Raw genomic sequence first — 24,792 nt, 5'->3', positions numbered from 1 at the left:
ACCAAGACTGTCTGGTACCGACATGAAGGATAGATACATGGAGTGATGGAATGGAATTCAAAGTTCATAATCCCTGATCAATTGATTTTTCAACAAGAATGCCAAGACAATTAAATGGGGGAAAAGACAGCCTTTTCAACCAATAGTGCTGGGACAACTGGATATCCACATGCAAAAGAATAAAGCTGGACTTCTACTTCATACTATATACAAAATTAACTCATAATGGAACATAACTTAGTAAGAGCTAAGACTACATAACTCATAGAAGAAAATATAAGATGAATCTTTATCACCTTCAATTAGACAAAGCACTCTTAAATACAACAACAAAAACAAAAGAAAAAAAATAGAAAAGTTGGATTTCATTAAAATTAAAAGTTGTATGCTTTAAAGAGTATATACTGTCAAGAAAGTAAGAAGACAACCTCGAGAATGAGAAAATAGGTTTGCAAATCATGTTTCTATCTGACAAGGGACTTGTATATACATACAACTCTTATAATTCAATAATAAAAAAACAAATACCCCAGCAACTAAAAAAGATATATACGAGGGGCGCCTGGGTGGCTCAGTCGTTAAGCAGCTGCCTTCTGCTCAGGTCATGATCCCAGGGTCCTTGCTCAGCGGGAAGCTTGTGTCTCCCTCTCCCACTCCCCCTGCTTGTGTTCCCTCTCTTGCTGTCTCTCTATCCAATAAACAAGTAAAATCTTAAAAAAAAAAAAAAGATATATATGTGATGACTGGGTGGCTCAGATGGTTAAGTGTCTGCTTTCAGCTCAGGTCGTAAGCCAGTCCTAGGATTGTGTCCCACATCGGGCTCCTTGCTCAGCATGGAGCCTGCTTCTCCTTCTGCCTGCTGCTCCCCCACTTGTGTATGTGCTCACTCACTCACACACTCTCTCTCCCCCACAAATCTAATCTTAAAAAAAAAAGTTTTAAAAAATTAAAAAGATATACAAATGACCACCAATAAACCTAAGAAAAGATGTTCAACAACATTAGCTATCGGGGAAATGCAAATCAAACCCACTATGAGACTACTTCACTCTCAGTGGATGACTATAATAAAAAGGACAGACTGTATCAAGAGTTGGTGAAGAGGTAGAGGAAATCGGAACCCTCATAATACTGCTAGTGGGACTGAAAAATTGTGCAGCTGCTGTGGAAAATAGTCTGGCAGTTTTTCAAAAGGTTTAACATGAAGTTACCATATGACCTAGCATTTTACTCCTATGTTATATGTATTCTATATATATATTCTACTATATACTCAAGAGATTTGGAAATGTAAGTTCAAAAAACAAACAAACAAAAAACCTTATAAACAAATGCTCTTAAACAACATTGTTCTTAATAGCCCCGGAGTGGAAACAATCCAAATGCCTATCAACTGATGAATGGATAAAGAAAACATGGCATATCCATGGAATATTATTCAGCAATAAAAGAAATTAAGCATGATCAATGCTAAATCATGGATGAACCCTGGAAACATGCTAAGTGAAAATGCCAGTCTCAAAAGACCAAATATGTATTGTATGATTCCACTTATGTGAACTGCCTAGAATAGTTAAATACAACCATAGAGACAGAAAGGAGATTAGTGGTTGCCTTGGTTTGGGAGACGGGAGTGAGAATAAGAGGTGACTGCCTACGTATGGCATTTCTTTTTGGGTTGATAAAAACGCTCTTAAAAAAGACTGTGGTGCCAGCTGCAGATCTCTGTGAATATACTAAAAACCACTGACCTGTACACTCTAAATGGGTAAATTGTATGGTGTATATGAATTATACTTCAATAAAGGTGTTATATAAAAAGAGTAGAATGCAAATACTCCTTTTTATTTTTAAGATCACTAAATAAAGGGGACCTGGGTGGCTCAGTGGGCTAAGCAGTTGCCTTCAGCTCAGGTCATGATCCCAAGGTCCTGGGATGGGGCCTGGCTTCGGGCTCCCTGCTCAGCAAAGAGCCTGCCTCTCCCTCTCTCTGCTGCTCTTCCCACTTGGGCTCTCTCTATCTCTCTGTCAAATAAATAAATAAAATCCTGGGACACCTGGGTGGCTCAGTCCGTTAGGCGTCTGCCTTCAGCTCAGGTCAAAGAGCTCAGGGTCCTGGGATCGAGTTCTACATCAGACTCCTTGCTTCGTGGGGAGCCTGCTTCTCCCTCTACCTGCATCTCTTCCTGCTTGTGTTCTTTGTCTCTCTCTTGCTGACAAATAAATAATAAATCAAATCTTTTAAAAGACTAATAAATAAATAAAATCTAAGAAATCACTAAATATCAAGTTTACTTATAGATAAAATAGGGAATTATGAGCTTCTCCCTCTCCCTCTGCTGCTCCTAGTTGGTTGTGCTGTCAAATAAATAAATATATTTTTTTAAATAAATGAAAAAAAGGGGGGCACCTGGGTAGCTTAGTTAACCATCTGCCTTTGGCTCAGGTCATGATCCCAGGGTCCTGAGATCGAGCCCCGCATAAGGCTCCCTGCTCAGCAGGGAGTCTGCCTTCTCCCTTTGACTCTCTCCCTCTCTCATGTTCTTTCCCTAACAAATAAATAAAATCTTCTTAAAAATAAAAATAAAATAAATGGAGAGCCAAACCATGAGAGACTCTTGACTTGGGGAAACAAACTGAGGGTTGTGGAAAGGGAGGTGGGTGGGGGGATGGGGTAACTGTGTGATATGATGAGCACTAGGTGTTATGTGCAACTAATGAATCACTAACACTACACCAGAAACTAATTAATGATGTACTATATATTGGCTAATTGAACTTAAATTAAAAATAAATAAACGAATATTGGGAATTATGAAAAATTCAGAAATACTATGCTGCTTAAGCAAAAATAGTTTTTATTTTGGAGCTATTTGTGATTTTATACATATTTTTTAAGGAGAGAGAAAAGAGCAATCTATAAAGAGAGAATAGGATCTGAGAACCATACTAACATATGCACAGATGAAGTATTACACCTGGAATTTGCTTAAAGGAATCCAGCAGTGGACAAAGGAGGTAGGAAAAGGAATAATAATAGATAGGTATATGGAGCTTCATATATTATTCTACTATGCTTGAAAATTTCCATTTAAAAGATTTAAACTATAACCTTAAGCACCAAACTTCCAAAGAATTATAACTTCAACGATTTAAAATATTAGAAGATCAGTTTTACAAAGATATCTATATTCTACAGGAATGGTATAATGATCAGGTGCCAGGGTGGCTCAGTCGACTGGGCATCTGACTCTTGATTTTGGCTCAGGTCATGATCTCAGGACCGTGAGACCAAGCTCCGCATCAGGTTCTGTGCTGGGCATGGAGCCTGCTTAAGATTCTCTCTCTTAAGATTCTTCTCTCTCTCTCTGCCCCCCCCACCCACTTGCTCTAGTTCTCTCTTAAAAAAAAGAAATGGTATAACAATCAATTTTCAAATAAATCAGATTTTCTAAAGAGCTTACCCAGCAGTAGAATATCCTTCAAAATAAGGCAGTGCACTTCATAATAGCACTTCTTAATGATTTGTATCAAATATGTATCACCTGATTAATCTAAAGCAGAAAAAATTTGTTTCTCCAGACAGGGAGACAAAACCCGAGACTCTTAATCATAAGAAACAACTGAGGGTTGCTGGAGCGAAGTGGCGGCGGGGTGGAGGGATGAGGTAACTGGGTGATGGACACTGGGAGAGGGTATGTGCTTTAATGAGCACTGTGTTGGGGTTTTTTTTTTTCTTTTGTAGGTATAGCTAGCTTTATGTTTTTCCACATTTTTTTTAAAGATTTTATTTATTTATTTGACAGAGAGAGATCACAAGTAGGCATAGCAGCAGGCAGAGAGAAAGGGGGAAGCAGGCTCCCCACTGAGCAGAGAGCCCTATGTGGGGCTCGATCCCAGGACCCCGAGATCATGACCTGAGCTGAAGGCAGAGGTTTAACCAACTGAGCCACCCAGGCACCCCTGTTTTTCCACATTTTAAAATTTAAATTCAATTAATTAACATATAATGTATTATTGGTTTCAGGGGTACAGGTCTGTGCTTTATCAGTCTTTTATATTATATATTATATACATGTCTTATATAAGACTGATGATCAGTCTTTTATATATTATATATATGTTTTATATAAGACTGATGAAGCACAAATCTGTACTCCTGAAACAATAATACAGTGTATGTTAATTAATTGAGTTTAAATAAAATTTTTAAAAAACGAAGTAAATTTCAAAAATTTACTTTGAGAAATTGTTTCTCACTATTTATAAAGCATCACTATACCCAGGTAACAATCTGGATAGTCAATGAGGCAATATATCAGTCAAGACAATCAAAAACTGGCTGCAAGTGAGGGCTAATAATTAATGTAACCGAAAAGACCTTATACAGAATTATAAACATTATTAAAGCTAATTCTTTTTACTGAAGAGTAACTGCATGGAACAATGATCACAAAATACAAGATCCTTCACAAAAGTTATTTAAAGCAAATTCAATTTAGAATGACAAATATTCAAGTGCTGAGGTATGAGAAGTACTGTGTACTCTGTGAATAAAAGTAATGGGAGAGAATAAAAAACAGTCACTAGTAGTGAATGAGGCACTTGCCGGCTAGAGTGAATAAAGCTAACAGCTGTCTTTTGAAAAACATTATATCTAGAAATGATCAAAACATTCCTCATTCTTCAGTATGAGCAATAAAAGATGAAATAAAAATGTATATAAAATATTTATAGCTGCATGACAATTAACTTCAAAATGAAACTGAGTCTCTTAGGAGAACACGGAAGCCCAAAAAAGATGCGTGCCTGACAAATTCCGAGGATGAAATAATTATTTTTCTCCTCTTTCCCCAAACCTTTATTCTAGTAGCACTGTCAGTCTTTGAGATGCCGCGTACCATAGCCCCTACCTCCTGAACTGTTTAACATGCTGCCACCCTTCAACACTCCCAGAGCAGTGTCACCAAGATTCACACACTTTCAGGAGTCACCATTTTCCTTCATCAATGCAGTGGAAAGCAGTCCTCATCAGAGCCTGACTCCCTCTCCAGTCTGAACCTACATCTAGTCCCATGTCACTGCACTCTGTGCCTCAGCCTTTACACTCCCAGCGATGTTCCCCAAATGCACGATGCTCTCAAACCTCTGCACCTGCTGCCTCAGTGATCAACAGGCGTGCTTTGCTTGCTTCGGAATACTTCAGGTCTTAACTCAAATACTAGGCTCTCAGGGAAGCTTCTGTATCACTCAGGATAATCTGGTTGCTTCCTCTCTTGCTTCCACTGAAACCCAACCCTTCCCTACCCCCCTTTCAGACACTTTTGAGGACAGGAACTGTGGTTCTTTGCAAAACATTGGATTCTCAGGGCATAGTGTAATAATGATCCCACAGCTGGTGGTTAAATTAAATCTGCCCAACCCACATCATGCTACCAGTTTTTCCCTCCGAGTTCTTGAGACTCATGCGGTAGTATTACAAAAGTACTTCGTAAAACACTGTACAAATGATGTTTTATTACACATTTATTTATTTTTCATTTTAATTCCACAAATGATGTTTTTATAGGCTAAACTTCTCTTGTAGACAGTGAATCACACTGCTTTCATCTGAAACTATACCTGGGAAATACAAATCCTTCCACTGGTCTCTACCATTAAATTTCTTAATTCCTTAACCAAATAAGCTATGAGACTCCATTCCTAAAGTGGGTATGGTAACAGGAATATTAAGATTCTCAATCTGGGATTTCTTTTCCCTCCCCTAACTTCAAGTGGAAAGGAAAATCTATAGCATTCCAGTATGGTTCCTTATTATTTGCTTAACAGGTTTGTCTAGTCTTCTAAAGAACGAACCACAGAACACATTATCATTCTGTCCTGTGTCCAAAGAGGTATAACTTGGCTTTTTACTCATCTCTTCACTTCTTTGGTATTCTTTCCAAGGCAGGAAAGACATGAACACAGAGAAAGGAAACTGGTCTGTAGTTCCATTCTTAAAGTCATTCAAATTAACTCTGCTATCTCAAAAAAGCAAACTGGACAGATATCAGGCCGTTTTAAACCCAAAAGTTGTCAGGGATGGGGTAGGTAAGAAAAGTATACGAAACAAGTGAGTATAAAATAAGGCATAACGGCTACACTATTAGCCTGGCCATTTGGAGAATGAATGCCCTGCCTAAAATCACCAGTATGCATTAAAAAACGAAACAAAAGCAAGCCAAATAAAACAGGTCTAGAGGATGGATTTACTTTCTTACCCCAGCATTATTTTAGTGGTCATAACACACACAGATTCATGACTTATACTCCTGAGTTCACCCCTAAACTTGACAATCCTTAAGTACTTCCTCTTCTACCTTTAAAATTAAACTCAAAGGAAAGAACCATGAGAGCCATGTTTTCCAAATTAAAGAACACTACATCCAGGCGAGATGAGTTTCAATAGAACAGGGTTTGCTAGACCCTGTTTTACTCTAATGACCCAGTATCTTTGACTATCTTGTCCTAAAACATCTTTGCCTAGTACTTAAAACTCAACCTACAGTCTATGACTTCTTATTTTTCCAATATACTCTCCTTTTATCTGTGCAGCAAAGTCACTATCTTTAATAGTAAAAGGAGTTCTCTTCCAATCAATATCCCAACACACACACATCCTCTCATTCAGAAATGAATTCCAGGTCAAAACGCAAGTCTCCTCCTCCACTAATAATGTGGGTAAATTACTACTTAAACAGCATGCCTTCTAATTCTGTAACTTTGGCCAGTACGATCCTACTGCTAAAGTAGCAGTGTATGTACCACTCCCAGTGACACATAAACCATGGGACAGACGCATCTCATGCTGCAGAGTCATATTCAGGTTCCCAATCAAATAACACAGAGTGAGCTTCTGGGGAAATCCGAACCAAATCAGGGGTAATAAAATGTAACTCTACAGTTAGTGTAGTCTACAGTTAGAGTAGACCCTAATCCAAATGACTGGTGTCCTTATAAGAAACCTGGTCACACACGAGGGGTATATGTGCACAGAGGAACAACCATGTGAAGAGGCAAAAAGAGGCAGCCATCTGCACACTAAGGAGTGAGGCCTCAGAAGAAACCAAACATGATGGGACCTTGATTTTAGACTTTTAGCCTCCAGAACTATGAGAAAATAAATTTGTTGTTTAAGCCACTCAGTCTGTCCTTGTTTTATGGAACCCTGAGCAAAAGCATACAACTTGACTTAATACCTATAATTAACTTTTTGGATCAACTAAGAGATCTGGTAAACAGATTTTTAGAAAAATGTGTTTTCTTCTTGTGCTTTGCTTGATTAATAAAAATGTTACTGAACTATAACTTACATTTAAGTATCCAAGTCATAAGTTCATAAGCTTTGATGAATTTTCTCAAAGTAAACACATCCCTGTAACCATCACTCAGATCAAAATACAGAACATTGGTAGATTTGCTTTGATTCTGAATTCATGCACTCATTAAAGACTTTGACTTTTCTATACAATCTCTTACATATACTGAGGAACCTTATTTTCTTCCTAATAATTATTCAACTTTCAAGCTAAGTCTTACAGTGGACATAACCAGTATTATTTAGAAATACTGCAATATTAGAAATACTAAACTTGGGGCACCTGGGTGGCTCCGATGGTTGTGTCTGCCTTTGGCTCGGGTCATGATCCCAGGGTCCTGGGATCAAGTCCCATCCCACATCAGGCTCTCAGCTCAGCAGGAAGCCTGCTTCTCCCTCTCCCACTCCCCCTGCTTGTGTTCCCTCTTTTGCTGTATCTCTGTCAAATAAATAACATCTTTAAAAAAGAGAGAGAAATACTAAACTTAAGGACTAACATGTTAAGAACAAGCAAAACAGAATCATGGTCCTAGCATTTTATTTTTTTGATTTTTTTAACTTTATTTTTTCAGTGTTCCAAGATTCATTGTTTATGTACCACACCCAGTGCTCCATGCAATACATGCCCTCCATAATACCCACCACCAAGCTCACCTGATCCCCCACCCCACTCCCTTCCAAAACCCTCAGTCTGTTTCTCAGAGTCCACAGTCCTAGCATTTTAAAATTTTACTTATTTTTCTTCTTAATGCAGACTAGGGTTATCTTTGTGAGATAGTCTGGTAAACTTACCATTACACAGGCTCCAATTAATTTTTCTTTCTCCCACTTAACATATTTTAATATTTTTTTCTGACAAGACTTAGAAGCAAGTACAGGCTTTGGGGGAGGCGAATGTCAGCTGAATCAGTGATGCAGTTAATTTATGTGAATTACTTTTCATGAATTTTATAGTGTTGGAATGAAATGGTTTCTCACAAATGATAGTTTTTTCAGCTAATGAGGTACTATGTATACAGAATATTTTCCCCTTGCAACTGTCTTCCAGAGTGAATTATATTCAGTGCAGAAGTTCTACTGCTTTGAAACAGTTATTTCAAAAAGCTGTAAATAGAGAATCTGCGTATATGAAAGACTGGGGGCTGAAGTGAGAAAAAGAATCAGGAATGGTATCTGAGAGCACCTTCCTGAGATCTTAAGAGTTCATGGAGGCTTTGGGGACATCCAAGTGAACAGAAGGGCAGGGATGAGAAGGCATGTTTACCCAGTGAGACTGAGTTCCATTATTAGTGGGACTAATGAAAGCCTAGGGAAGGCAGCAGCAGCACAGTCAGTCACATTGGATGGGAACACAGGTGGGAAGATGACGATGGTCAATCAGAATGGCAACAGGCAGCTGACCGAGACAGCAGCAGAAACAAGCAATGATCAGGGGAGAGAAAGCAACGTCGGTAGTCACACAACCATAAAAACACCAATGTGTTCTGAAACTACATCTTGGCTTCCTCTTTTAAATCTTCCTGAATCTCAGCCTGAGAATATTTGGGTCTATTAAAGAATGTTTTATGGGCAGCGATCCTAGGAATCACAGTAGGGTTTAAAACCATTTGGATACACAAGACACTCAGAAGGCCGAGGATCAAAGAACACATCAATGCTCCCACAAAAATAGTTGTGTGTTAGTGGTAAGTTGTGAAGTATGGCATTAAATAACTTAATAAGAATTACAATACCACATTTGGTCCATGACTTTTTTAAAAGCTGGGGTTGTCTCTATGAAGACATCATTTTCACCTTCTGAGTAAAGGGAGAGCTACAGTTTATTATCTCTATCTGGTTTTGGATCCTTCCAGAACACCCCACTTGAGGGTTTAGGGAGCTGGATATTTACCCACCAAGTCCTGCCAGATACTGATTGAGAGTGGTTCTCAGCATGAGTGTTAATACCCTAGCATTTCTGACCTGTCCTCCAGGAGGGCAGAATGGAGGGCAGCACAAAGGGCACTCAGACAGAGACACAGATGTTGAGATTTAGAAGTTGGCCAGCACGCACAGAAATGTCAAGGGCAGAAAGACTATGGGCAGGCACTGAGACCATCCATGGTATTTATGCCACAATCCTTAATCTATGGGAGTTTGTCCCTAACTCAGGAAGAAAAGAAAAATCCTTCACCTAAAGGCTGCAGAAAAAGGATTGTGAAAAGGCATTTTCCTTTTCTGAACAGTACAGGCATTCCCCTCAAGACAGTGTTTATGGTACAAAACAAGTTACACAGTAAGAAAAAAACTACCAAAAAAAAAAAAAAGAAGAAGAAGAAGAAGAAGAAGGGAAAAAAACCTACCAAATCCTCATAGTCATTAAGGTTTCTGTAGTTATACAAAAGAAACTAAAGCTACTGGGCACCTGTATAGCACAGTAGGTTAAGCGACCAACTGTTAGTTGTGGCTCAGGTCATGATCTCAGGGGGGTGGGATGGAGCCCCATGTTGGGCTCTGCGCTCAGCATGGAGTCAGCCTGAGCCTCTCTAATCCTCTCCCTCTGCCCCACACATTCATGTGTGTGCACGTGTGCCCGCTCTCTTGCTCTCTCAAATAAATCAAGAAAGGAAATAAAAGAAAGAAAGTGAAGCTGTAAACAAGCCTGCATGGTGTGCTGTTTTTCTGTATGCGTGGAGAAGGCTACAACTTCTAACCATAAAATATTCTCAAGACTGACTCTTTTACAAGGGGGTAGGAGGAAAATGTGAACACAGAATGTGTCTGTAGGGGTTTCTGTTCCCTTCTTCTTTTGGAATAGCTAATGATACAGTATAAGCAAGAAACTGTGGACTGATACACGTACATAGCGCTCTTAAAAAAATAATCTGCATTTCTTTCCAAACACAGCAGTCTTTCAGAGCATGCTGGCTCTCTATTAGTGTTTTACCTCTGCCCAGGCCACAGCTGTCCACTTCTAGCACCCGGTAAGAACATGGAAGAATGAGTTTTTATTTCAGGACTTAAAAATATCTACTAAGTATGGGGCGCCTGGGTGGCTCAGTGGGTTAAAGCCTCTGCCTTTGGCTCGGGTCATGATCACAGGGTCCTGGGATTGAGCCCCGCATCGGGCTCTCTGCTCAGCAGAGAGCCTGCTTCCTCCTCTCTCTCTCTGCCTGCTTCTCTGCCTACTTGTGATCTCTGTCAGATAAATAAATACAATCTTTAAAAAATAAATAAATAAAAATATCTACTAAGTTCTTTTGCATTAAAGACATATAAACTGATCTGACTTCAAGAGATTTTAAACTTAAATTCAACTTAAAGAGGTTTCTCTGTTCTTTATTTCTCTATTCTTTCTCAATTTTTTATTTTGCAGTAAGAAATATTCTAAATTGAGGTTTGTATACAAATTGTATGTAATGTCCCCATTGTTTATATAGACATATAGTGATACAGTCCCTATCACATTAACTATCAAAGTTAATGAACATTTTTATTCCATTCATCGTATAAATTTATACCACCTTTTATTTTGTAGTTAACCTGTTTTAAAACCCCTCTATTCTTTAGAGATCAGCCATATTGCATTAAAATTTTCTTCTTCATAAATGCATCCATTTGTTAACTTTAACTATATACAATCCTACAATAATCCCAGTACATTCAGTAAACACAGCTCAGGAATTCACCCCATCAACAATGTCACAAGTTAGATATCAGTGCCTTAGGACAGCTCTAGAAATTATTTTTCTGTCATTTTTTTCAGTTGACACACAATACTCACTTCTTTATCAGTCAAATTCATTAAACAGTTCTACAGAGGGTGTTTCATGACTTCAGAGTAATTCAAATGACTGCGTGAATGGTATTTTCTCCAGTGGTACCTTTGTAGGTGAACACTGTGAGCTGTGCTACTGCAAACCACTATGACTTCAGACAGAATTGAACCATCGGGGCGCCTGGGTGGCTCAGTGGGTTGGGGCCTCTGCCTTCAGCTCGGGTCGTGGTCCCGGGGTCCTGGGATTGAGCCCCACATCGGGCTGTCTGCTCCGCAGGGAGCCTGCTTCCTCTTCTCTCTCTCTCTGCCTGCCTCTCTGCCTGCTTGTGATCTCTGTCTGTCAAATAAATAAATAAAATCTTTAAAAAAAAAAAAAAAAGGAATTGAACCATATATCAGAAGGAGGGGGGGGGTCAGGGAACATTGGAATTTGAGCATGACAGCTCCCACTGACTAGATCTATGATACTGGAATTACTGTTTTGTTTTGTTTTGCAGGGTATCCTAACAGCATTCTGGTTATTTATTTATTTATTTATTTATTTTTTAAATTTTATTTTTTATAAACATATAATATATTTTTATCCCCAGGGATACAGGTCTGTGAATCGCCAGGTATTTATTTTTTTAAAAGGAATCCTTATGGAGACACGTGCTGAAGAATTTTAAGACAGAATGACATACTGTGTAAGATTTTCTTTAAAATGATCCATGGGGCTCCTGGGTGGCTCAGTCGGTTAAGCATCCAACTGGTGGTTCTGGCGCAGGTGGGAGATAAAGCCTTACATCGGGCTCTGTGCTGAGCAAGGAGCCTGCTTAAGATTCCCTCTCCCTCTCCCCCTCCCCTCTGCTTTCTTTCTCTCCTCTTTATAAATCTATAAATTAATCATCTATCATCCTGTGAGATACAAAGGGCAGTGGCTGTGGTATAACTGAAACAAGATTAACTATACTACTCTGCTACTGGAATGCTTAAAAATTTTCCATAGTGAAAAGTTAAAGAACAAATGGGGGTGGGGGAAGGGAAAAGAAAGTTTATTTTTCTTTCCTGGTAAGCTTTCTTCATCATCATCATCATCATTATTATTTTAGAGAAGGGGAAAAAAGAGAGGAGAAGGGGGCAGAGGAGGAGTGAGAGAGAATCTTAAGCGGGCTCCATACCCAGCACATAGGCTGATGCTGGGCTCCATCTCACGACCCTGAGATCATGACCTGAACTAAAATCAAGAGTCAGATGCTTAACTGACTAAGCCACCCAGGAGACCCTTTCCTGGTAAGCTTTTACCATGAAAAGCCCTACAGATAATTCTGTTCCACTAATATACTAATATATAGGTGAGAAATCAGCCATATTTCAACTTTATATTGCTTTTTCTCTTTACTAAATATGAATCTTTAAGCTTGAAGAATTAAATCAAGCTTGAATTAAAGTGGATGAGGTAGGAGAAGACAAGCCATACCTTTCTAAGAGTAAGAATTTTTTTCAAGAGCAATAAAAAGCCATGTGTAAATTACCATATTTTTTTGCTCTAAGAGTTTTCTTTAGTCATACTAAGTAAGAAAAATGTGCTTTTGTGATTGTGGCAAACACCCCAAACTGTTTTAAAGAAGTAATGTGACCAACAATAGCTAGTGAAAAAACATGGTGCTTAAGAGTAGATATTTTAAAAAAATCCATATAAAGATAAAACCTCAAGGGTAGTCTCCTAAAAGCAAACAAATTTCTTCTGACACAATCAGAGAAGAAAAGCAGCAGGAAGAAAGAGAGAGAGAGAAGGAAGAGAAGAACAAAAACAATTACTAGGAAGGTAAACAAGTTTCGGTCACTCCTGTTGGCACCTTCAAAAAACCTCATTTATTTTATGACTTTAATATCACTAGTAGTTATATCAAACAGCTTGTCTGCTAAAAATAACAGCTTCTCTTATATGAGACCATGGTTTCTCATGCTTGACACTACGGACATTTTGGGCTACATGGTTCCTCACTGTGAGGGGCTGTCCTTGTCCTGTGCATGGTAGGATGTCTAGTGGCATTCCCGATCATTAATCAGATGCCACTAACAGTCAGCTGTGACAATCAAAAATGTCTCCAGAGCTGTCAAAGTTGCCCCCAGTTCAGAACCACTGAACTAATTATATAAAGATACACACCTAGAAAGCAGCAGTTTAAAAGTATATTCATAATCTGCAGACAACGATTAGATAAGTCCATCAAAGAAAGAAAATTATCATATGATCTTGCTGATTTGAGGAATTTGAGAAACAAGATAGGATCATAGCGGAAGGGAGGGAAAAAATGAAACTAGAAGAAACCAGAGAGGGAAACAAGCCATAAGAGACTTTTTTTTTTAAAGGTTTTATTTATTTATTTGTCCGAGAGAGAGAGAGAGAGAGAGAGAGAGCGAGCGCACGCACAAGCAGGGGGAGCAGCACGCAGAGGGAAAAGCAGGCTCCCTGCCAAGCAAGGAGCCCCATGCCAAACTTGATCCCAGGACCCTGAGATCATGATCTAAGCCAAAGGCAGACGCTCAACCGACTGAGCCACCCAGGAGTCCCCCATAAGAGACTCTTAATTTCAGGAAACAAACTAAAGGCTGCTGGAGTTGATGGGGTGGGAGAGATAGGGTGGCTGGGGGATGGCTCTGGGAAAGAGTACATGCTATGGTGAGGGCTGTGAATTGTAGAAGACTGATGAATCACAGACTTTTAGCCCTGAAACAAATAATACATTATATGTTAATTAAAAAAATACTAGTTGAAAAAAACATGCATGGGGGTTGCTGAGTGGCTCAGTAGGTTAAGCACCTGCTTTCAGCTCAGGTCATGATCCCAGAGCCCTGGGATCAAGCCCCATGTCAGGATCTCTGCTCAGTGGGGAGTCTGCTTCTCCCTCTCTCTCTGCTGGCTACTCCCCCTGCTTGTGTGTGCTCTCTCTCCTCTCTCTCTCTCTGTCAAGCAAATAAGTAAAATATTTAAAATGAAATGTAATAAAATAAAATGAAATAAGATAAAATAAAATAGGGGCGCTTCGGTAGCTCAGTCGTTAAGCATCTGCCTTTGGCTCAGGTCATGATCCCAGGGTCCTGGGATCCCCACATTGGGCTCCCTGCTCAGCGGGAAGCTTGCTTCTTCCTTTCCCACTCCCCCTGCTTTTATTCCCTCTCTCGCTGTGTCTCTCTCTGTCAAATAAATAAACAAAATCTTTTTAAAAAATAAATTAATTAAATTAAATTAAAACAAAACATGTAGACGGGCAGCTGGCTGGCTCAGTCAGTAGAGCATGCAACTCTTGATCTTGGGGTGGTGAGCTCAAGCCTCACATTGGGTGAGGGGCTTACTTAAAAAAATAAAAATTAAAACAACAACAACAAAGAATATGAATTCCTTTTTAAAGTAATAAATCAATTTTGAAGTCTTACGCTTCTTTTTCCCATAGGGAATTACTGTATTAGAACTATCACCAGATCAACAGAATACAGTTTCAAGCAATAAAAGTATAAAGCCAACCAAGTAATGTGTCTTCTCTTCCTATAATAAGGGGCTACATGGCAGAGAAAAAAAAATTAAGCTACACTGCATTTTCTCAATTTTAAATTTTGATAAAAGAATACACTTATGTTCAAAGAACCAGAGACAAAAACCATGTCTGTGTGCAACAATCTTGCATGAGGTTTAAAAAAATAATAATGGCAATAAAGTTATTTGAAACAGCCGAAGAAAATGACTTTCAAAAAATTAAGATAGTTTAAAACAATTAAAATAGTTTTAAATTAACATTATTTCAAGACTTAGTTTTAATACCTCAAGTACTGTAACACTGTAAAATTGATTTTACCATGTTGTAGGTTTTGTAAAGAAGACAAAGTCTTCCTAAGATCTTAAGTATACATGAATCAAAACAAAGAACCAGGGGCGCCTGGGTGGCTCAGTGGGTTAAGCCGCTGCCTTCGGCTCAGGTCATGATCTCAGGGTCCTGGAATCGAGCCCCGCATCGGGCTCTCTGCTCAGCAGGAAGCCTGCTTCCCTTCCTCTCTCTCTGCCTGCCTCACTGCCTACTTGTGATCTATAAATAAATAAAATCTTTTAAAAAAAAACAAAACCAAAAAACAAAACAAAACAAAACAAAAACAAAGAACCAACTTCATAACCCGGAGGCTATAGAAAATCAAAAAGGAAAAAAGAGAAACACATTCGTACAGCGTATCAGTCCCTCCAGGTATAATGAAAACCTCCTAAGTTCTTCTTCTTCTTTTTTTAAAATTGTATTTATTTAATTGACAGAGAGAGACGCAGCAAGAGAGGGAACACAAATGGGGAGTGGGAGTGAGAGAAGCAGGCTTCTGGCCGAGCAGGGAGCCCAACTCGGGGCTGGATCACAGGACCCTGGGATCATGACCTGAGCTGAAGGCAGACGCTTAACGACTGAGCCACCCAGGCGCCCCTCCTAAGTTCTTCGTAACAGCTTTACAAAACAGAAAATTAGCAGTTTTGAGATAAAAACTGAATTTTAGGAACAAGCAAATAAGACATACAATAAAGATAAAAATTTGAGGCTTTTTGACATTCTCCATGAAAATCACAAACAGGAATACAGGGAAGACAGGTCCAAAATAAAGTTATTTAACAGAAGTCACAACCGCAACTTCCAATAGATTTTAGGCAACAAAAATTTTTTACTAACATATAATGTATTATTTGCCCCAGGGATACAGGTCTGTGAATCATGAGGCTTATACATTTCACAGCACTCACCACAGCACATACCCTCCCCAAAGTCCATCAACCAGCCACCCTATCCCTAACCCCCACCCCCAGCAACCCTCAGTTTGTTTCATAGGATTAAGAATCTCTTATGGTTTGTCTCCCTTCCGATCCCATCTTGTTTCATTTTTCCCCTCTCTAGCCCCCACGACCCACTGCCCTACCTCTCAAATTCCTCATATCAGAGATATGATAATTTTCTTTCTCTGATAGACTTAGCATAATACCCTCTAGTTCCATCCATGTCATGTCAAATGGCACGATTTCATGGTTTTTGATAGCTGCATAGTATTCCATTTTATAAATATACCACATCTTCTTTATCCCTTCATCTGTTGATGGACATCTAGGTTCCTTCCAAAATTTGGCTAGAGTGGACATTACTGCTACAGACACTGGGGTGCACGTGCCCCTTCGGATCACTAAATTTATATCTTTGGGGTAAATACCCCGTAGTGCATTTGCTGGGCCACAGGGTAGCTCTATTTTCAACTTTTTGAGGAGCCTCCATACTGTTTTTCCAGAATGGCTGCACCAGCTTGCATTCCCACCAACAGTGTAGGAGGGTTCCTCTTTCTCCACATCCTCACCAACATCTGTCATTTCCTGATTTGTTAATTTTAGCCATTCTGACTGGTGTGAGGTGATCTCACTGTGATTCTGATTTGTATTTCCCTAATGCCAAGTGATATTGAGCAATTTTTCATGTGTCTGCTGGCCATTTGAATGTTTTCTTTGCAGAAATGTCTGTTCATGTCCTCTGCCCATTTCTTGATTGGATTATTTGTTCTTTGAGTGTTCAGTTTGATAAGCAATAAAATTAAAGCAGAATTCATGAGTAATAGAACTGGAAACTTAGGTTACTTTAACAAATTCATAGCAATGACTAAAACTGATGAAAAGCCAAATGTGTCAATATTCCTTGCATAAACTATAGATCAATTCTTCTGAAGAATAATACTAAATTATCTGACTCGTATTCAAAATATTGAGTGTGATTACTACAATACAGATATAGAAGAGACTACATTACCAAAATAAAAAATGTATGGGTGACAAGGCTAACACAAAATTTAAATGTCTTCTTTTATCCTTATACTTTCCACTGATGAATTAGTATTTTGCACATGGGACTGAATTTCTTAAGTTTCTCATTAAAAATTACTTTTGATCGCATAATTTATACTAAATTCTAGGGAATTAAAAAATTCATGTAGTAAAGAAACAACAAAAACAACAACAAAAAGGCTTGTCAAGATATACTCTACACTAAAAAAAAAAAAAATCTCCATTCAATCCAAGCACTGAACTTTCTTAGTTGCTACAAATTTAGATGACACTGCTTAAACTGTCTCTAAAGAATTTTGTTTTCTTCTAATAGATACCTAAGTCCCGGAGATCTAATACTATACAGGGACCACAGACAATAAAACCCTATTGTAAACATTAAACTTGCTAAGAGATGAAATTTCAAATGTTATCAGCACTAGAGGAAATGTTAATTATGTGACATGATAGAGGTGTTAGCGAATGCTACAGTGGCAGTCATGCTGCAGTATAAATGTTCACTTCAACATACTGTACACTTACACTTATACAATGTTACATGTCAATTATATCACAATCTTAAAAATTATCCTTATTTTCTATTTTCTCCTTTCTTTTGAAGTGATAATTTCTAAAATACATTATTATGCATCAAAAAAAAGAACTGTTTTCTTTTTTTTAAGATTTTATTTATTTCACAGACAGAGATTACAAGTAGGCAGAGAGGAAGGCAGAGAGAGAGGGGGAAGCAGGCTCCCTGCTGAGCAGAGAGCCTGATGTAGGGCTCGATCCCAGGACCCTGGGATCACGACCTGAGCTGAAGGCAGAGGCTTTAACCCACTGAGCCTCCCAGGCACCCCGAGAATTCTGTTTTCTTGAGTAAAATTGTTAAGATTTTTGTTGTAAGCAACTGCCGACTCTCACAATGAGTCACAATAACATATGCACTAAACTCCAGGACAACGGTTACCTCTGGATAGGGAGGTGGGATGGGACGAGGGGAAAAAAAAAAAGAATGTCAGCTGTATCTAAAACATTTTATATCCTTAAAAAAAATGGCAAATATAAACAGTTATGAAATACAGCTGTTACACACTAGTTATACTATTCTCTACAGTTTATTATAGGCTTGAAATATTTCATTTAAAAAATCAGCCTTAAATAACTTGTGATTCCAAACTTTAATTTCATCCTTCAATTTTTTCTCCGCACCTTCATCCCCAAATTATTAAATCTACAGTGTATACCAACTGTGCATTTATGCATGCATACCTAAATATGAAAAGAATATAAACATGCCCTTTACTCTCTTTCCAGCCACTGAATAAAGGAACATTTTCTGCTATTAGGCTTAACTTCAGAGAGCAGACCTGCTTCAGGCAGTTGGCAGAAATTTCAAAGCTGAACCAGCCACAAAACTTGCTGGCAGTTCAGGAAAAATACAAAACACTAAAGTCATACATTTTTGCTTCAGTTTTTGCTCTTCCTGACAAGAATAAACTGCCAGAAACTGGAAGGATTCCAAATGTTCAGTTCCGTGGCATGGCCGTTACTCAAGAGTAAGCAAAAAAATCCAGCTTCCTTACTCCTTCCACAGAGTCTTTGCACATAATTCACTGGAAGAGTGGAAAGCCTGGGGGCAGACACACAAACTATAGTTATCAGACTCAGGTATCTACTTTCTCAAAAATGAATGGAATAAGCCCAACCTTTCAAAGAAACAACCAAGAGCATTTGATGCCAGTTAATAAAACTCAAACTTTCAAAATGAAAAGTAGCAATTTCAAAACATGTATACCCACCCACCATAAGCTTGACAGCTATCTAAAGACTTTCTGATTAAATCACTGATGTTAATAAATGCAAAATTTTGATATAAGGAAAATTCCAACATGTGGAAGAAGTGCATAGCTCAGTGAACCAACATTCTCCAAATGATGGACATATGATGTTACAAAATCACACGTACGTAAAAATCCATTCACAAGGTACTAGTTAAAACCTACAGATTTCTTTTCTTTCTTCTCTCTCTCTCTCTCTTTTTTTTTTAGGATTTTATTGATTTGACAGAGAGAGAGACAGAAAGAGAGCACAAGCACAGGGAACAGGAGGCAGAAGCAAAACCCCCTCTGTACAGGGAGTCTGATGTGGGGCTCAATCCCAGAACCCTGGGATCATGACCTGAGCAGGAGGCAGATGCTTAACTGACTGAGCCACCCAGGCACCCCACAACCTATGGATTTCAGTGTAACAGAGTATTAAAAGTTTACTGATCTGGTTTTAAATTCTATACTGCAACAAACCTTTAAGAAACTACCCTTACAGAATTTTGGTGTAGTAGCAAAAGAATATGCACAAGTATCTGAAAATTTCATTAATTACTCCTCCCTTTCCTAACTTAGTATTTGTAAGAAATCAAATTTCCTTCAGATACTTCAACCAAAATTAACATACCACTATAGATTGAATGCAGAAGTGGACAGGAGAATCAACTTGTCTTTTAAGCCAGATATGAATGTGAAATACATTTCCATCTACTTCTTTTTTGGAATCAGGGTATTTTCATATAAATATTATTTATGTTAACATGTAATGTATAGATGCCCTGAAACCAAAAAGTTCAAGAACCATTGAACTAAAGTGATACAAAATAATTACAATTATAAAAAAAATAATTACAATTATGATATATAAGGCTAAATAAAATCTGACTCCCATTGCATGGTAACTAGTAACAAGTATATGGTGCTGATCTAATAAGCAACAGAACGTAACTCATGTTTAAAGGCAGTGATAAGAAAAAAAATTCAACAGCAGAAGAAACAGCTGTAGTATGAATGCTAACAACCACATACAAATATACGTAAAGCTTAATCCACCTCTGCAAATCATACAGCTAAAATCCCATTCTCAACAAATGGGGGAAACATACCAAGTTAATGTTTCCCACTAACAGTCAAAAATTCAACTTTAAATAAAAATACTACCTATATTTATCCTTTACTTGCCATTCCTGCAGGATAATCCACACAAGGCAGATTATAAATTCTACAGTATTTCCAACATGATTGATAATTCAGCATCTGCAAAGAGCATTCCCACAGTTATAACAGTTTTCCTCCAATTTAAACTAATGTGTTCTAAGACAAATATGTGTTGGTATATGTTACCAAATTCAGGCTTGACAGTAAATAAGGCAGGCCACCACCAAATATATTCGCACATACTTCCAATTATTTCAGCTGCTTTATTATCCCAGGAAGAGGTATTATAATGTGTACAGTGGTTAACCAAGTGTTACAGGACACACTGCTGAACTACTCTAGTTAGCAAGAAGAAAGTAAAGGAATCAATTGTGCCAAAAAATGTAATGAGGAAGAAAAAAACTGAGAAAGGAATTTAATATTCAATTTTGAAACCTCAAATGTCTTAAGAAACTTTGAAGGAAGTTACTAATAAACCATCTCACTTAAAAACCATTATAGAATGTACCTTTAGAGTAGTAGTAATTCTTTGGGGAAAATAAACTATTTTAACACCTATGCTTTAATACACCCATCCACTATTGGCCAATCCTAGCCCACACACAACGGTGATAAGGATGAGACACAGTAACCTGCCCGTAAGGTTTAATTCAGGGGCAAAATGACTAATACAAACCTTACTGTCAAGCCCAATGTTGGTTAAGTACAGAGCCGACTTAAAAATAAATTAAAATATTAAACTTGAAAGTCCCACCTTCAACTCAGGACTCCTGATTCCACTTTCTGCTTTTTTCCCCAGATAACTCACCACCTTCTAGACTGCAAAAAGATTTATTCATTACATTTATTATTTGTTGCTGTTTCCTTTTACTAAAATGTAAGCACTAGGAAGGCTGGGATTTTGCTCACTAAAGTATCCCAAGTCTAAATAAAAGAGGTCCTGCAGACAGTAGGTACAAATATCAGTTTGCTGAATTAATGAACTGCTGCAGAGGGGTCAAAGATAATGAAAACTTAGAGCAAAACCACCACCATGGTCCATCAGTTTTAATCCTGCCCATCTCTTCCAATATTTTCTAACTCGGTAATGGTCTCCCCACTTATCCAGATGCTCAAGCTGAAAAAGCCTGGAAACCATTCTGGACTTCCCACTCATCCAATTCTCCCAGTTAATTCATCACCAAAAGCTGTCAAAATTACCTCTCCTGTCTCTAGAACAGTATTCTCTTTTCCACTTCCACTGCACCAGGTCAAACTTTTTCATCTCTAAACTAGACTATCAAATCCACAACTGAGCTATTTTGCTTTGATGTAACCAGGACTATTTAATAGATTTTTAGATAGATTACGATAAAGTATGACAGGTAGGAGAAAGCAAAGTGAAGAACAGGCTATTTGGAGGCAAGAAAAATGCATTCTATCTTACCTTCTTGCCTCCTATCAAGGCATCCTTACTTCAAGGTCCAGCTCAAATATTATCTCCACATTTGAAGTCTTTCCCAGTTCTTTCATTTACTCTTTTTTCTTCTTTATACACAACTCCATTAGAGCACTTTCTATAGTGAGTATACCAGCTGCCCAGCCGAATAGAAGTCTGATTTTTTTTATTAAATATTTTTATTTATTTACTTGAGAGAATGCGAGGCAACAAAAGCAGAGGGAGAGGCAGAGGGAGAAGCAGACTCCCCACTCAGCCGGGAGCCTGACAAGTTCCATCCCAGGACCTAGGACCATGACCGGAGTAGAAGGCAGATGCCCAACTCACGGAGTCACCCAGGTATGCCAGTCTAGCCTTATTCTAACACAGGGCCCAGCATTAAAAAAAATCTGTTAAACAGATGAATGAACAATTTTAGTCTAGAATTTGCAATTATAAAGAAAACCTAAGTTTGAACAAAGATGGGATGTAAATTACGAAGAAATCGAAGTTATTTAATTACCAGTAGTAGCTAAAAATACTAAACCAAAGACCCAAGGGGAGAAAAATAAAGACTAAACACATGAAGAATTTCTCCTTAGACAAAGGCAGAAAGATAAGGATATTAGCTAATAAAAATATTTAACAGGGAAATAGATTTAGAATTTCATAGGGAAATGTGGACCAAAAAAGGGGCCAACCCAAAACAGTCCTTAAAAATAAAACATGTTCCCTCAGATAGGAATACTCAACTAGAAATAAATTGTGTTCATAAAACACTCATGAAATGCAGATTGTATTAGGAGATAATGCAAAAGATATCATCAGTCTCCTCAAACTCCATCCCCACAAAGATGCTCTAATATGCAGAACTGAATCATTAGAAAAAATTGGTTCAAGGAGGCCTCTCAAAAACCAGCAAAATGTGTATTATAGAAGGAATAAAGTTATTAAAATTAAACTTCTAACACATTGAACAAGTGAGGTTTTAACTCTTCTTATCAAATTCTATGTTTTATAGACCTACAGACTATTAAACAAAAGTGAAGAGCCAAAAAAAGCAATTTTTTATAAGCTGGCACAGCTCTATGCTTGAGGGAAAACATAAAAATATTTAAGATAATGCCAGCTTTATGCATATTTCATTGTAAAATAAACGGCTTTACTCACTGTAAAATGGTTCAGTTATTCACACTTTGGCCAGTTCATGATCAACCAAGCTAATACTAGAGTGTGGACTCTGAAGCTTTTTTGGGTCACGGACCCCTCGGAGTCGCCAATGAAAGCTACAGTCCTGTTCCACAGAAAAATATGCATATATATGTATGTGTGTGTGTGTATATATATATACACAAAATTCAAAAGATATATATATATCTTTTGAATTTTAAGTAGGCTCCATGCCCAGTGTGGAGGCCAGTGTGAGGCTCAAACTCACAAACATGAGATCAAGACCTGAGCTGAGACCAACAGTGGAATGCTCAACCAACTGAGCCACCCAGGCAACTCTACATCTAACATTTGAAATATGTCATGCAATTACCAAGCCTCTGCTGTCTATTCATGACTTCCTAGAGATTCAAGGGACCCAGCTGTAGAACTGAGACCTTAAAGATCAGAAATGGCAAATGACACAGTGCCCCTCAAGGAAATACACTGTTAACAATGACAACTCTAAAGAGCTTTTTCTCAGTCATCAAAGCAATCAAAAAACACCAAACATAAAAATCTCTATTGGCTGAAGTTAATCAGATGATATATACACAAACAAGCTAAAATGCATGCACATGCCTTAAAATAAACTTGAAACCTGAAGTGTTTAAAAAATAAGATCTAATATAGGAGTACCTGGTGGGCTTAGTCAGTACAGCATGTGATACTTGATCTTGGGGTCATAAGTTCAAGCCCCACACTTGGCCTGGAGCTTACTTTAAAAAATATATATGTATACATATACATATATAGATCTTTAAAAAATAAGATCTAAAATTAATAACAGCAATAGCTAATAGTTACTGAGCATTTATAATGTAGAGTGCTATTCTAAGTGTTTTAAAAAATTCTTATTTAGACCTAAATATAAATAATTTTTATTCCATCTCACAAATAAGGAAATTAAAGCACAGAAAGGTACAAGGAGAGCCAAGGAACAATAATATGAAACAGAAATGATAGAAATTAAGAAAGAAAAAACTCCTTAGGGTGTGAAGCATCTAACAGTAACTTAGATCTGCATTTGTATCACCACAGTTCGACAAAGCAAGAACATATTGTCCAAACTCCAGAAGAAGGATGACAATCTTGATCCTCTTCCATATCCCTGCCAAGATAATCCTTATAATACCATATTCACTTTGGAGTACACTGTAACCAGAAATGTGAACACAAAATGTTCAAAAAGAGCACAATACTAACTAAAGGGTTTAAAAGATTAAAATGGAAGATGAATTTTGAGAATAACAAACCTTACCTTTGCAAATCACTATCTTTTGTATCATAATATATCATGCATTCGAAAAATGAGCAACTTAGTAAAATGTAAAAAAGCTGAAATAAGGTACCTTTCTCTGCAAATGTAGTTCAACTTTTGTTCAAGGTTCTGCCTCCTGTTTCCTGTTTTGGTGCCATATGCCTCTTCTACTCCAAAGATGACCACAAAGATAGAGAAAACCTCACAGGTTCAATAGGTCTTGCTAAATCTTAGCAATCACAAAACAAATTTCAGAGTCCTTGGATACACCTATGCTATGTCCTGCATCATGTGGCATACAATAAATATTTCTTGAGTAGTTGAATCCTCTCCAAGAGAAAAATGCATGTGTTTAACATTTTCTTCCTCCCATAATACTACATTACAAATTTGTAACATCAGAATAATGCAATAAAACAAAATTTTTATCTTAAACCACATGATATAAAAGTTATAATTTACCATTTGGATATTTTTAAAAAGAATTATTTATTTTATAGAGAGAAAGAGAGCAAGAGCAAGCAAGGGGAGGGACAGGGGGAGAGAAGCCCCACCCCCACCAACCTGAGACTCCAGTCTCAGGAATCCGAGATCACGACATCAGCCAAAATCAGGAGTCTGATGCTCAACAACTGAGCCACCCAGGCACCCCTATAATTTACCATTTTGTTACACTCTATATCTAAGGAGGGGGGAAAAAAAAAGACTGTTTTTTTGATCAGTTTATACAGCTACTGGTAATCTAAGACACCACAAAAGATTTATCTGAACATATTCTTTTTTAAAATAACATTCTTAACACCTATAATTTCTTACAGCTTTCTTTGTAATATTTAAAGAAGATACAACAAAACCACAAATCATTTTCTTTAGCCAACCAATAAATTTTTTAAATTATATATGAGAAGTTAGCTCCACTAAAGTGAGTTGCTCTGCTGCGTTAATAGTAATAGTCTAAATTCAGGTAAGGTTAAAAATCAAATAACAATGAAAATAAA

At 37.8% G+C, this 24,792-nt stretch overlaps 1 protein-coding gene across 2 annotated transcripts in view; it reads right to left on the bottom strand.

Moving 5' to 3' along the window:
* The window catches only part of GTF2F2 (general transcription factor IIF subunit 2), a 149,932-nt gene that overhangs the window by 100,965 nt on the left and 24,175 nt on the right, over positions 1-24,792 (bottom strand). The gene's annotated exons all lie outside the window — the stretch shown is intronic.

The sequence above is a fragment of the Lontra canadensis genome, unplaced genomic scaffold (assembly GCF_010015895.1).
Source record: "Lontra canadensis isolate GAN:19392208 unplaced genomic scaffold, GSC_riverotter_1.0 scaffold51, whole genome shotgun sequence".
Lineage (NCBI taxonomy): Eukaryota > Metazoa > Chordata > Mammalia > Carnivora > Mustelidae > Lontra > Lontra canadensis.
This window is presented reverse-complemented; position numbering and strand designations above follow the sequence as displayed.